This window comes from Hylobates moloch, unplaced genomic scaffold (genome assembly GCF_009828535.3).
Source record: "Hylobates moloch isolate HMO894 unplaced genomic scaffold, HMol_V3 SCAFFOLD_7, whole genome shotgun sequence".
Taxonomy (NCBI): domain Eukaryota; kingdom Metazoa; phylum Chordata; class Mammalia; order Primates; family Hylobatidae; genus Hylobates; species Hylobates moloch.
In genome coordinates, this window is record NW_026652282.1 from 43,327,367 (window position 1) to 43,342,347 (window position 14,981).

General features: G+C 47.4%; 1 pseudogene; it reads right to left on the reverse strand.

The window, feature by feature from the left end:
* Positions 1 to 2,433: 2,433 nt before the first annotated feature.
* LOC116811285 (large ribosomal subunit protein bL32m-like) lies at positions 2,434 to 3,308 on the reverse strand (annotated as a pseudogene).
* Positions 3,309 to 14,981: the final 11,673 nt, after the last annotated feature.

Sequence of the window (14,981 nt, forward strand, 5' to 3'; positions counted from 1 at the left end):
CTGTCCCCCAGGCTGGAGTGCAGTGGCGCGATCTCGGCTCACCGCAACCTCCACCTCCTGGGTTCATGCCATTCTCCTGCCTCAGCCTCCCGAGTAGCTGGGAATACAGGCGCCCGCCAACACGCCCGGCTAATTTTTTGTGTTTTTAGTAGAGACGGGGTTTCACCGTGTTAGCCAGGATGGTCTCGATCTCCTGACCTCGTGATCTGCCCGCCTCAGCCTCCCAAAGTGCTGGGATTACAGGCTTGAGCCACCTCGCCCGGCTGCTTCAGGTATATAAAAAAACATTGGCTGACAATAAGCCAGTGTTCTGCCATTCTTACCTGCTTATCAAGACAAAACCTGCTCAAGGCCCTGCCCAGCTACATTCCAAGTGTTTTCAAGTTTGGTGGTAAGACCTCACCTGAGGCTTCTTATAACCTTTACTCAGTGGGAATATGCATACAGTTCACTATAGAAATATTTGTGTTTACTTAGAGGAAGTGCCCTGGATCTGGGGGCGGGGAATGGGTCTTTTCTAAATTATTAAAAGCAGTTCATGCCATTATTCTTAATAAACATTTCTAATATGCTGTGAAAGAGTATATTCGTTTTTTTAATACATATATCCATTTACTCATTGTTCCCATGAAAGAGCCTTGTATGCAAACCTCCAAATGCCGAAGGAGCCAAGAAACAAGGCAGACAAAAATAGTAAGGGGTGCTTTACCCGGGGGACAGAAGCATGACGTGGGGCTGGGCGCAGTGGCTCACACCCGTCATCCCAACACTTTGGGAAGCCGAGGTGGGTAGATCACCTGATGTCAGCAGTTTGAAACCAGCTTGGCCAACATGGCGAAACCCCGTCTCTACTAAAAATACAAAAATTAATCGAGTGTAGTGGCGCACACCAAGTAATCCCAGCTACTTGGGAGGCTGAGGCACAAGAATGGCTTGAACCCGGGAGGTGGAGGTTGCAGTGAGCCCAGATCGCACCACTGCACTCCAGCCTGGGCAACAGAGCACAACTGTCTCAAAAATAAGCATGGCCTTGGGTGGCAGCAAGATAACTCTCCATGCTGTTGCTCTCCAACCCATAGAGTGTGCTCCAGCAAGATGAAGGCAACTCCAGAACAGGCAGAATGCTATATGCATCATCATCTAATTTGTGCGATAATGTAAAAGTTGACAAGCTCTTTTTTTTTTTTTTTTCTGAGATGGAGTCTTGCTGTGTGGCCCATCTTGGAGTGCTGTGGCGCGATCTTGGCTCACTGCAAGCTCCACCTCCCGGGTTCACGCCATTCTCCTGCCTCAGCCTCCGGAGTAGCTCAGACTACAGGAGCCCGCCACTACGCCCAGCTAATTTTTTGTATTTTTTAGTAGGGACGGGGTTTCACCGGGTTAGCCAGGATGGTCTCGATCTCCTGGCCTCGTGATCCACCCGCCTCGGCCTCCCAAAGTGCTGCAATTACAGGCGTGAGCCACCGCGCCCAGCCCCTGACAAGCTCTTAAACTAGGGATGGCAAAGGAGGAATGGGGCATTTACAGGACTGGTGCTAATCAGAAGTAAACATGGTGGATTGGCATCCAAGATGGAGTAACTTTTGTCTCCACACTCTTGCTGAAGGCTGGAAAATCAGCATGTGAGTCTGTCTTGTAAAAGGTAATCGGGCATGCGCTACTCAAAAAATCATTTGGGGCCGGGTACGGTGGCTCATGCCTGTAATCTCAGCACTTTGGGAGGCCCAGGCAGGTGGCTCACCTGAGGTCAGGAGTTCAAGAGCAGCCTGGGCAACATGGTGCAACCCCATGTCTACAAAAGTACACAAATCAGCTGGGCCTAATTGCAGGCGCCTGTAATCCCAGCTACTCGGGAGGCTGAGGTGGGAGAGTTGCTTGAACCCGGGAGGCAGAGGTTGCAGTGAGCCGAGATTGCGCCATTGCATTCCAGCCTGGGCGACAGAGTGAGACTCTTGTCTCAAAAGAAAAAGGAAAACCATTTGGTAAAGGAGAAAGTGGAGTCCTAGAGAGGGGAGTTCAGTGTCAGCCTGCATTGAAATCATCCAGTTTATGGGACTTGGTTGCCTTGTGTGCTGGCTTGGACTCCATGGTATCCAAAGTGCACAGTGCATGAAACATGAAGAATTTGCAACTTAACATCAGTTTATATGTTGCTATCCAAGTTTATCTACCATGAGGCTTAACTCATACAAAAACCTTTACGTAGGGAATGTGCCTACTTGAGAAAGCAAGTTCACCTACTCATCATCTATTTTCCTTGCTAGTTATAGATAACATGAAAACATTTTTTAGAGTTTACCCATGTTCTTCAAATTATCCCACACAAAACTGCTTAGAAAGAATGTGTTAAACTATATTGATGATTTAAAAACAAGCACAACAACATAAAGATAGAATCTTCCTCTATTTCAGGAGAAATGATTTACTGTGAATTTAACCTTTTAACATCTTTGGTGTTAAATTGTGGGTGAACCAGGATGGCTGCTTCCTGTCTCGTTCTATGATCCTCACCCTGATCTTGTTCAGACGGCGTCGCTCCCATGTACAGCACCATAGTCTCTACAGTGGGAGCCTTAAAAAGGCCCCCTTGTTTCCCTATCTGTTGTCTTGACTTCTGCAGTGTCCTTGCCCACCTTCTCATAGCAGTGGCCCCAATGGACATGTTTCTGTTACAGGTGATCACATTCAGAACAAATGTCTATATTGTACTTAACTTCTTATTATCGAGAAACAGCTTCACTCAATCGCCCAGGCTGGAGTGCAGTGGTGTGATCTCAGCTCACTGCAACCTCTGCCTCCCGAGTTCAAGCGGTTATCCTGCCTCCCGAGTAGCTGGGATTACAGGCATGCGCCGCCATGCCTGGCTAATTTTTGTATTTTTAGTAGAGATGGGGTTTCTCCTTGTTAGCCAGGCTGGTCTCGAACTCCTGACCTCAGGTGATCTACCAGCCTCGGCCTCCCAAAGTGCTGGGATTACAGGCGTGAGCCACCGCACCCAGCCTATTGTTCTTAACTTTGATAAGCTTCTGAGGATTTCTTCTACACCAGTTAACTTCAGTGGTGCATCTGCTCTGGGGAGTTGCCATCCAAAAGATACTATCCAAAAGGCTAGAATTCTTCCACTGGTATCATTTGCTGGCTTTAAATATGGCCGGCCTGCTAATGCTCATCCCCATAGAGGACTGGGAAAGCCAGGCAGGCCCTGCTGAAGCTTCCACCGTAGTTACTCCTAAAAGTTGCAGAGCAGTCCCCAGGCCACAGGCCATAGGCCATGACAGAACCCCCAGCACCAGCATGGCCAGCACCATTTTCCTGCATGAAAACTTTTTTTTTTTTTTTGAGACGGAGTTTCGCTTTTGTTGCCCAGGCTGGAGTGCAATGGCATGATCTCAGCTCACCGCAACCTCTGCCTCCTGGGTTCAAGCGATTCTCCTGCCTCAGCCTCTGGAGTAGCTGGGATTACAGGCATGCACCACCATACCCGGCTAATTTTGTATTTTTAGTAGAGATGGGGTTTCTCCATGTTGATCAGGCTGGTCTCAAACTCCCGACCTCAGGTCATCCGCCAGCCTCAGCCTCCCAAAGTGCTGGGATTACAGGTGTGAGCCACCATGCCCAGCCTAACATTTTTTAAATGTAAGTACATCTGGGCTGGGTGCAGTGGCTCACACCTGTAATTCTACCACTTTAGGAGGCTGAGGCAGGAGGAACGCTTGAGCCCAGAAGTTCCAAACCAACCCGGGCAACATAGTGAGGCACCCGCCACCTGCCCCCTGCCCCTGTTAAACCAAAATGAAAATTAGCCGGGTGTGATGGTGCACGCCTGTGGTCCTAGCTACTTGGGAGGCTGAGGTGGGAGGACTGCTTGAGCTTGGAAGGTCTAGGCTGCAGTGAGTGGCATTTTGGCCTGGGTAACAGTGAGACCCTGTCTCAATAAAAAAAATAAAATAAAAACCGCATAAGTACATCTGTCAATATTCACACTATAAGATCAATTAATGCCACTATTATAAGCTTGTTTAGCAAATCTTTTCTTTTACTTTTTTTTTTTTTTGAGATGACATCTTGCTCTGTCATCCAGGCTGGAGTGCAGTGGCCTGATCACAGCTCACTGTAGCCTCGACCTCCCAGGCTTAAGCAATCCCCCAACCTCAGCCTCCAGAGTAGCTGGAATTACAGGGATGCATCACCCATGCCCAGTAATCTTTTTTGTTTTTTGTAGAGACAGGGTCTCACTATATTTATGTTGTCCAGGATGGTATCAAACTTCTGGATTCAAGCAATCCTCCTACCTCGGCCTCCAAAAGTGCTAGGATTACAGATGTGAGCCACCATGCCCAGTCCTATTTAGCAAATCTTTTCTGGATTATTAGTCATTTTTTGATGGAAACTTCTCACATTAACTTAATTTTTTGCCCAGCTCTTTTGAGGTGTGGTTAACCAAAAAACAAAAAAAGAGTATATTTAAGATGTATAGGCCAGGTGCAGTGGCTCACGCCTGTAATCCCAGCACTTTGGGAGCCCGAGGTGGGTGGATCAGTTGTGGTCAGGAGTTCGAGACCAGCCTGGCCAACAAGGTGAAACCCCATCTCTACTAAAAATACAAAAATTAGCCAGGCATGGTGGTGCATGCCTGTAATCCCAGCTACTTGGGAGGCTGAGGCAGGAGAAATTCCATGAAGCCAGGAGGTGGAGGTTGCATTGAGCCGAGATCGTGCCACTGCACTCCAGCCTGGGCAACAAAGCAAGACTCCATCTCAAAAAAAAAAAAAAAAAAGATGTATAACAAGGTGTTTGATAAATATACACATGTAAAATGATCACTACAATAAAGCAAATTAACACATCTATCACTTTACTTAGTTACCTTTATTGTGAGTGAAATGAGAACACTTAATGATCTACTTAGACAATTTCAAGTATACACCACAGTGTTATTAACTATAGTCACCATGCTGTACATTGGATCTCCAGAACTTATTCATGTTATAACTGAAAGCTTGTACCCATTGACCAAAAATTCCCCCAGCCCTTAGTAACCACCATTGTACTCCATTTCTATGAGTTTGACTTTTTTTAAGCTGCACATACAAGTGAGATTGTGCAGTACTTGTCTTTCTACGAGTGGCTTATTTCACTTAGCATAATGTCCTCCATCCATGTTGCAAATGGCAGAATTTCCTTTTTTAAGGCTGAATAATATTCTACTGTACATATACACCTCATTTACTTTATCCACTCATCTGCCATGGACATTTGGGTTGTTTCCACATTTTGGCTATTGTGAGTAATGCTACAATGAACATGGAAGTGCATATATCTCTGAGGTAGTAATTTCATGACTTTTGGATATACACCCAGAAGTGGGATTGCTGGATGCTATGGTAGTTTATTTATTTTATTTATTTTTTTAGACGGAGTCTCGTTCTGTCGCCCAGGCTGGAGTCCAGTGGTGCAATCTTGGCTCACTGCAAGCTCCGCCTCCCGGGTTCACGCCATTCTCCTGCCTCAGCCTCCCAAGTAGCTGGGACTACAGGCACCCGCCACCACGCCCGGCTAATGTTTTGTATAGTAGAGACAGGGTTTCACCATGTTAGCCAGGATGGTCTCCATCTCCTGACCTGGTGATCCGCCCGCCTCGGCCTCCCAAAGTGCTGGGATTACAGGCATGAGCCACCACGCCCGGACTTGGTAGTTTATTTTTAATGTTTTGTGGAACCTCCACACAATTTTCCCTACTAGCTGTACTAATTTACATTCCTACAATAGTGTATAGGGGTTCCCTTCAACACTTGTTATCTTTCCTAATTTTTTTTTTCTTGAGAACTCTCTCACCCAGGCTGGAGTGCAATGGAACAATCTCGGTTCACTACAACCTCCGCCTCCTGGGTTCAAGCGATTCTCCTGCCTCAGCCTCCCGAGTAGCTGGTGTTACAGGTGCCCACCACCACACCCAGCTAATTTTTGTACTTTTAGTAGAGATAGGGTTTCGCCACATCAGCCAGGCTGGTCTCGAACTCCTGAGCTCAGGCAATCCACCTGCCTCGGCCTCCCAAAGTGCTGGGATTACAGGCATGAGCCACGGTGTCTGGCCCTTTCCTCATTTTGATAGTGACCATCCTAATAGGTATGAGTTGATATCTCATTATGGTTTTGATTTGCATTTCCCTGATGATTAGTGATGTTGAGCCCCTTTTTGTATATCTGGTGGCTATTTGTATGTTTTCTTTGGAGAAATGTCTATTCAGGTCCTTTGGCTATTTTAAAATCAGTTTATGTGGGGTTTTGCTATTGAGTTATATGAGTTCCTTATATATTTTGGATATCAATCCCTTATAAGATAAATGGTTTGAAAATATTTTCTTCCATTCCATAGGTTGCCTTTTCATTTTTGTAGATTGTTTTCCCTTTGCTGTGCAGAAATTTTTTAGTTTGATGTAGTCCCACTTGTTTATTTTTTTAAGACAGAGTCTTGCCCAGGCTAGAGTGCAGTGGCACGATCTCGGCTCAACCTTCGCCTCCCAGGTTCAAGCGATTCTCCTGCCTCAGCCTCCTGAGTAGCTGGAACTACAACTGTGCACCACCACGCCCGGCTAATTTTTGTATTTTTTGTAGAGACAAGGGTCTCACTGTGTTGCCAAGGCTGGTGTTGAATTCCTGGCCTCAAGAGAGCTTCCTGGCGGGGTGCGGTGGCTCATGCCTGTAATCCTAGCACTTTGGGAGGCCGAGGTGGGCAAATCACTTGAGATCAGGAGTTTGAGACCAGCCTGGCCAGCATGGTGAAACCTCGTCTCTACTAAAAATACAAAAAATTAGCCAGGCGTGGTGGCAGGTGCCTGTAATCCCACCTGCTTGGGAGGCTGAGGCAGGAGAATCGCTTGAACCTGGCAGGCAGAGGTTGCAGTGAGCAGAGAGAGCGCCACTGCATTCCAGACAGAGTGAGACTCCGTCTCAAAAATAAAAAAAAAAACAGCTCCTCCTGTCTTGGCCTCCCAAAGTGCTGGAATTACAGGCATGAGCCACCGTGCCCAGCCAGAAGTGTATTGTTTAATTTCCACATATTTGTGAGTGTTCTGATTTTCCTCCTTTTATTGATTTCTACTTTTATACTATTGTGGTCAGAAAGGCTCTTGATATGATTTCATTCTTCTTAAATTTGTTAAAACTCGATTTTGTGAAGTTTCATTATATCATGCATTGGTGGGGTCCACCTACAATAAGCTAAAACATTGCTGTGTGATGTAATGTTAGGGAGTGGGAAGCATTAAGGGAAATAAAGCAGGGTGGGGGTGGAGAGTGAGATGTGCTGGTTTACACATGGCAGTCAGGGAAGGTGACTCTGAGAAGGTGCCTTTCAACAGAGACCAGATGTTCAAGGGAGAGCAGTCAAGGAGGATATCCAGTGGTCTAGTTCGTGGGAATGGTTCCTCCACAGCGCTCTGGCTCCCTTGCACATCTCCACATGGGCCACGTAGGTAAGCTGATGTAAGTCTTGGCAGAACGCCCTGTAATCCTCGGAACACAGAGCACGGAAGGTTTGTAGGTAGTTCTCACAAGGCCATTTACCATTCACCTCCCTATCTACCAAGGAGCCTGTTGTGAGACAGTTTTCTCCCCACCTCCTGGTGGGGTTTGAGGCTTTCTACCCCTCACCTCTGGGCTATAGAACTGCTTAGCTGCAGCATGAAATTAGCTCCTCAGAAACAAGGTGTCCTGCCACCTGGTGTGTGGTCATCTTGCCCCTTTCATTTCGGTGTTGCCCGGCACAAGGGACATGAGCCAGAATCTGTGGATGTTCTTGCTTTCGTGGTCCATGTAAGTAACATCTGGATGTAACAAGGGCTCGTTTCATTTCCGGCCAAACCTGTCAGCCTTACCTCGCTTCGACATCTGGAAGAGGAGAATTAAAGGCAGAGGGAAAAGCAAACAGGTGCAAAGGCCCTGAGGCGGGAGCTTGCTTGGTGTGTGGGGAACAGCAAGAAGGCCAGTGGGGCAGGAGCAGAGTGAGCCAGGGGCCAGTGGCGGGTGGTGAGGTCAGGGAGGGCCCGGAGGGCCTCGTGGGCCATGGAGAGGACTTTGGCTTTTTCTCAGAGAGAGATGAGAGCCACGGCAGGGCTCCAAGCAGAGGAGGGCCCTGGGCTGACTTGGGTTGCAACAGGATCATTCTGGCTGCCGTGAGGACAGATTGAGGAGAGGGGGCGAGGACAGCAATGGTGAGGAGGCTGCTGCAGTCATCCAGACCAGCGATGGTGGTGGCAGCAGTGGACGCTGAGAGGAGGGCTTAGATTCTGGCATATTCTGAAGGTGGAACTCATGGGGTTTGCTGACAGATCAAGCAAAGTGAGGGCAGAATGACAAAGTACTTGTTAGGAATCCACACTAGACGAGCTCACAAAAAGTAACTTGACAGTTGGTGTTAGTGTTGTGGTTAAGAACAGGGATTCGGAGCCAAGTGGCCTACGTATAAATCCAGTTCCATTGCTTACTGGCTGTGTGACCTTGGGCAGGTCACTTCCTCTCTTTGTTTTCATTTCCTCACCTGTGAGATGAGATGGCAATAGTATCTACTTCATAAGGCTGCTGTTGTAAGGATTACACAAGGTTTTCTATTAATGTAAAGTGCTTCAGGCTGGGCGCAGTGGCTCCTATCTATAATCCCAGCACTTTGGGAGGCTGAGGCGGGTGGATCACTTGAGGTCAGGAGTTTGAGACCAGCCTGGCTAACAAGGAGAAACCCCATCTCTACTAAAAATGCAAAAATTAGCCAGGCATGGTGGCGCATGCCTGTAATCCCAGCTACTCGGAAGGCCGAGGCAGGATAACTGCTTGAACTCGGGAGGCAGAGGTTGCAGTGAACCGAGATTGCGCCATTGCACTCCAGCCTGAATGACAGTGAGACTCCGTCTCAAAAAAATAATAAATTAAAATGAATAAATAAATAAAGTGCTTCAAAGAGTGCCTGGCATAAATAAAGTGCTTGTTATTAGTGACATGACCATAGGATGAGAAGTGTCAGGGAAGTGAGTCATAGCAGAGAGCATTCCAGATACCAGGAACACTTTGTACAGTTTTCAAAGCATGTGACAGGAAGCCAGTGTGGCTGGAACATAACCTGATGGAGTAAGAGTGCCAAGGGGAGAGGTTGGAGAGGAAGCCTAGGAGGAGATCAGCCCCTCACGGTAGCTGGATGCCATTGCAGACCTTGGCGCATATAGCAGTCCTGGAGGTCAGAAGAGACCAGGAACAGAACTAGATCTGGGACTTAGTGCTGGGGGTGCACAGAGCTAGGAGAAGGAAGGGGCATTATTGTCAACAATGCTGACTGGTTACCAGGGGTTGGTGGTTTCTGGTGTCCAGGATAAGAGACAGTCCAGTTCAAGCATTAGGACAAATACCTAACGCATGCGGGGCTTAAAACCTAGATGATGGGTGGATAAGTGAAGCAAACTACCATGGCACATGTATACCTATGTAACAAACCTGCATGTTCTGCACAGGTATCCCAGAACTTAAAGTAAAAAACAAAAAACAAAATACAACAACAAAAAAAAAACAGTTCGACTTCCCACTGGAGTCCAAATACTAGTTCTAATATTGTCTACATCTGTGGCCATGGGCAGTAAACCCCTCAAGAGTTCACTTTCCTTATCTTCAAAATGGGGCTTAAATGTCATACCTACCTCCTTAGGTTTGTGACAGTACATATAAGATCAGTATAGTCAGCACTCAGTAATGCAGGCTATCACCACAACCAGGTGGGACCTATCCCAGGACAGCAAGGGTGGCTTGACATTTGAAAAGCATGAGATGTAGTTCAACATATTAGCAGGAAAGAAAGAGAATCAAGGGCTGTAATCGCCTGGGACTGTGATATCAGATCCAAGGGCTAAACACTCACAGACCTGCAGTCTAGCCCTGAATGCCTCACTGGGCAAGCTGAATTGAGATCTTAAGACCAGAGTGACCCTAGTCCTACCCCTGTGAAGTGATTTCCGCTGGCTCTGAATCCGTGGCCGACAGGCTTCAACGGCCACCTTATCCTCACGCTCAGCAGTCCAAGGCTTTGTGCATTCTGGTTTCAGTTCAAATTTATTTTTCACACCTGCCCCCCAGCAACAATAACCAAACTACTATTTTTCTTTTTTAAAGAAGAGTCTCACTCTGTTGCCCAGGCTGGAGTTCAGTGGCGTGATCTCGGCTCACTGCAATCTTCACCTCCCAGGTTCAAGCGATTCTCCTGCCTCAGCCTCTTCAGTAGCTGGGATAACAGGCACCCACCACCATGCCCAGCTAATTTTTCTACTTTTAGTAGAGACGGGGCTTCACCATGTTGAGCAGGCTGGTCTCAAACTCCTGGCCTCAAGTGATCCACCCGCCACGGCCTCCCAAAGTATTGGGATTACAGGCGTGAGCCGCCGTGCCCAGCCAAACTACTATTTCATTTACAAGTTTACCAATTTCTTACATTATTATTTTCTTACTGTTGATCTTGGCAGTTAGAATCGTAGCTCCAGGGACTGAAGAAGTATCTGTCAGAAGGCTGGCTCGCTAGTTCAGCATGCCAGGGACCGCTCAGTGCTCTGTTTGAGGCTTTTTCCAAAGGCAGAAATTTTATTTCTGACTTAGGGCATAGAGAGTTGTCACCAACCCCCATTTGGGGGTTGTGAGAACTTTGGCTTCAGAGGCAAATGTTTTCCCATCAGGAAATGATGAAAGTTATGACCTCATATCCCAACCCCCACTCGCCCCATTTAGGAAGAAACTTCAGGGATAAGTGAATGAGGATTCCGTGTCTCCACTCCAATTACACCTCAGCTCCATGGCTCCTCCCGTTTCTCTCTCTGGCCTTGATTCTCAGCACACCTGTACCCTGAACCACCTACACTTTCCCACCTACACTTTTACTTTGTCCCCTGAAGTTGGGGCCCAACTTGAGATTTTATTTCAGCCTGTGGTAGCAATGAAAAGCAGACACAGCCAATGTGGTCCACTGCGTTCCTTTGCATTTCTTGTTTTTTTTTTCTTTTGAGACAGGGTCTCACTGTGTTGCCCAGGCTTGAGTGCAGTGGTGTGATCACGGTTCACTGCAGCCTCAACTTTGCAGGCTCCAGTGATCCTCCCACCTCAGCCTCCTGAGTAGCTGGGACTACAGGTGTACACCATCACGCCTGGTTATTTTTTTCTATTTTGTAAAGATAGGGTCTCACCATGCTGTCAGGCAGGTCTCAAACTTTGAAAACTAACCGAAAGCTTGTAACAAGCAGAGGAATGTTCAATCAAGAAAAACCAGCTGAGTGGCTCACGCCTGTAATCCAGCACTTCGGGAGGCCAAGGCAGGCAGATCACCTGAGGTCAGGAGTTCGAGACCAGCCTGGCCAACATAGTGAAACCTGTCTCTACTAAAACACAGAAACTTGCCAGGCGTGATAGTGCACGATTGTAGTCTCAGCTACTTGGGAGGCTAAGGCACGAGAATCGCTTGAGCTGGGAGGCAGAGGTGCCCATGGTGGCCAGGCTGGTCTCTAACTCCTGGCCTCAAGTGACCCACCCTCCTCAGCCTCCCAAAGTGGTGGGATTACAGGCGTGAGCCACAGTGCCCGGCCAACAAACCTTTCATTAGCTTGTTTTGTCTAGTGTCTTATAGCCTTATAGGAAGAGGTTTTAAAAATAATTTTTATAAATTTAATATGTTAATATTGAAAAACAACAATAAAAGAATTCATTCCAATGGTGAAACAGAATTTCCCAGGTATCCCTGACTCGAATTCCTGACTCTTCTGTTATTTCATTCAATCATATTTCTTTGGAAGTAGAGTGGTGGGATGAAGGGGCAGGGTTCTGTTGAGAGAAGGTGGAAGTGAATGGGAAAGGTATTTATCACAACACTCTTTATGGTGAAAAAAAAACATGGAAATAAACCCAATGCCAGTCACAAATAGGGGACCAGTTCAGGGCTGGGTGCAGTGGCTCATGCCTGCAAATCCCAGCTCCTTGGGAGGCTGAGGTAGGAGGATGCCTCAAGGCCACGAGTTCGAGACCAGTCTGGGCAACATATCAAGACACCCCCATATCTCTCTCTTTTTTAAAAAAACAAAAACAGAAAACAGGGTCTCACTCTAACATCCAAGCCAGAGTACAGTGGCATGGCTCACTGCAGCCTTGACCTCCCAGGCTCAAGTGATCCTCCCACCTCACCCTCCTGAGTAGCTGGGACTATAAGCACACACCACCACACCCAGCTAATTTTATTTTTGTAGAGATGTAGTCTCACTGTGTTGCCCAGGCTAGTCTCAAACTCCTAGACTCAAGTGATCTTCTTGCCTTGGCCTCCCAAAGTATTGGGATTACAGGTACAAGCCACCATGCCCAGCCCACCCCATGTCTCTCTCTGTTTTAATTAATTTGTTTATGTTTGAGATGGAGTTTTGCTCTTGTTGCCCAGGCTGGAGTGCAATGGCATGATCTCAGCTCACTGCAACCTCCGCCACCAGGGTTCAAGTGATTGTCCTTGCCTCAGCCTCCCAAGTAGCTGGGATTACAGGCTCCTGCCACCATGCCCAGCTAATTTTTTGTATTTTTAGTAGAGACAGAGTTTCACCATGTTGCCCAGGCTGGTCTTGAACTCCTAACCTCAGGTGATCTGCCCGCCTCAGCCTCCCAAAGTGCTGGGATTACAGGTGTGAGCCACCACATCCGACCTCTTTTTTTTTTTTTTTTTTTGAAACAGGGTCTTGCTCTGTTGCCCAGGCTGGAGTATAGTGGCACGATCACAGCTCACTGCAGCCTTAACCTCCCAGGCTCAAGCAATTCTTCTGCCTCAGCCTCCCAAGTAGCTGGGACTACAGGCATGTACCACCATGCCTAATTTTTGGTAGAGATGAGGTCTCACTTTGTTTCCCAGGCTGGTCTCAACCTCCTGGACTCAAGTGATCCTCCTGCCTCAGCCTTCCAAAGTGCTGGGATTACAGACATAAGCCACTATGCCCAGTTGACACCATGTCTTTTTTTAAAAAAAAATATCTTAAGGGAACCAGTTCAATAAAATGTCACCCTTGAATTCCCTGGGCTTCAGATATCCTCATCTGTAAAATGGGGATAGTAATAGGACCCACAACCTTCAGTTATTATGATTAAATTGGCCAGGTACAGTGGCTCACGCCTGTAATCCTAGCACTTAGGGAGGCCGAGGCGGGCGAATCACTTGAGCTCAGGAGTTTGAGACCAGCCTGGGCAACATGGTGAAACCCCGTCTCTACCAAAAATAGAAAAATTATCCGGGTGTGGTGGCAAATGCCTGTGGTCCCAGCTTCCGGGAGGCTGAGGTAGGAGGACTGCTTGAGCCCAGGTGGCAGAGATTGCAGTAAGCCAAGATCGTGTCACTGCACTCCAGCCTGGGTGACAGAGTGAAACCCCATCTCAAAAAAAAAAAAAAAGATTAAATAGATTAATATATGTATAAAATACCTTGAACAGTACGCAGCACATTGTCTCATAAATATTAGCTGTTCTTCTTAAGGTTACACGTTTGTGCAGTGAAATAGTTTATTGTTTATCAATCATGTTACAAAAGAGTATTTAATATGAAAAGACACTGATAAGCTTGTTACAGGGACAAGGGAGATGCTGAGTCAATACAATACAGTGTGATCTTTTGGTGACTTTAAAACATTGTTGAATTGATTGTATTTGTTATAAAAATAATGTGGAAAATAACAGCTTTGAATTTTATGTCAGTTGATGTTAAGATCCAACAGGAAGTTTACCCTGATAACGTTAAGATGAACAGTTTGAAATGCAGCTTCCTGCTGGAAGTTGAAACAGAGATGATTCAGATAGCCTCCTTAGATCCAAACCCCAAAGCTTCTTTTGCCTAATTCTATCTTCTGTCTTTAGAAACTCAAGCCTCGGCCGGGCGCGGTGGCTCACGCCTGTAATCCCAGAACTTTGGGAGGCCGAGGCGGGCAGATCACGAGGTCGGGAGATCAAGACCATCCTTGCTAATACGGTGAAACCCCGTCTCTACTAAAAATACAAAAAATTAGCCAGGCGTGGCGGCGGCCGCCTGTAGTCCCAGCTACTCGGGAGGCTGAGGCAGGAGAATGGCGTGAACCCGGGAGGCGGAGCTTGCAGTGAGCCGACATGGTGCCACTGGACTCCAGCCTGGGCGACAGAGCGAGACTCCGTCTCAAAAAAAAAAAAGAAACTCAAGCCTCAAGCTTTCTGGGGGCATCCAAGTCCAACCATCCCCGTCACACACACACAACCGATCTTACTCATCCCAGGGGTGTGCAGAGGCCCACTGCAAGACCTGGTGAACTTTCAAGGCGTCTTTGCATATATGATGATTTTTTATTCTATTATTCAAGTTTTGCTTGGACAAGATTGTGCTGCTAAAAAGCGGCCTACACCACTTTTTTTTTTTTTTCTTTTTTTTTGAGACAGGGTTTCACTCCCGTCGCCCAGGCTAGAGTGCAGTGGCGCGATCTCAGCTCACTACAACCCCGCGTCCTGGGCTCAAGCGATCCTCCTGCCACAACCTCCCGAGTAGCTGAGACTACAAGCGCCCGCCACCATACCCGGCTAATTTTTGTATTTTTAGTAGAGACGGGGTTTCACCATATTGGCCAAGCTGGTCTTGAACTCCTGGCCTCAAGTGATCCACCTGCCTCGGCCTCCCTAAGTGCTGGGATTACAGGCGTGAGCCACCGCGCCCGGCCCTACACCACTTTTAAAAGTCGTGTTTCTTCTCTTTTTTATAATGTTGTACTTCTGATTTCTAGGGAATGATTCGCAAACTCACCCCTGACGCTATGTCCCTTGGACATTATCCTTGTATATACAAAAAGTGCCATTAACGAGTGGGTAGAACTCGAGGGGTGGAGCCTCCGTCCTTGGGCTTGAAGCGAATGTCCCTCAATGCGCCTGCGAGACTCCCACGCCCTGGGAAGGATGCCTATCGATTCGCTCTGGGATCGGCAGCT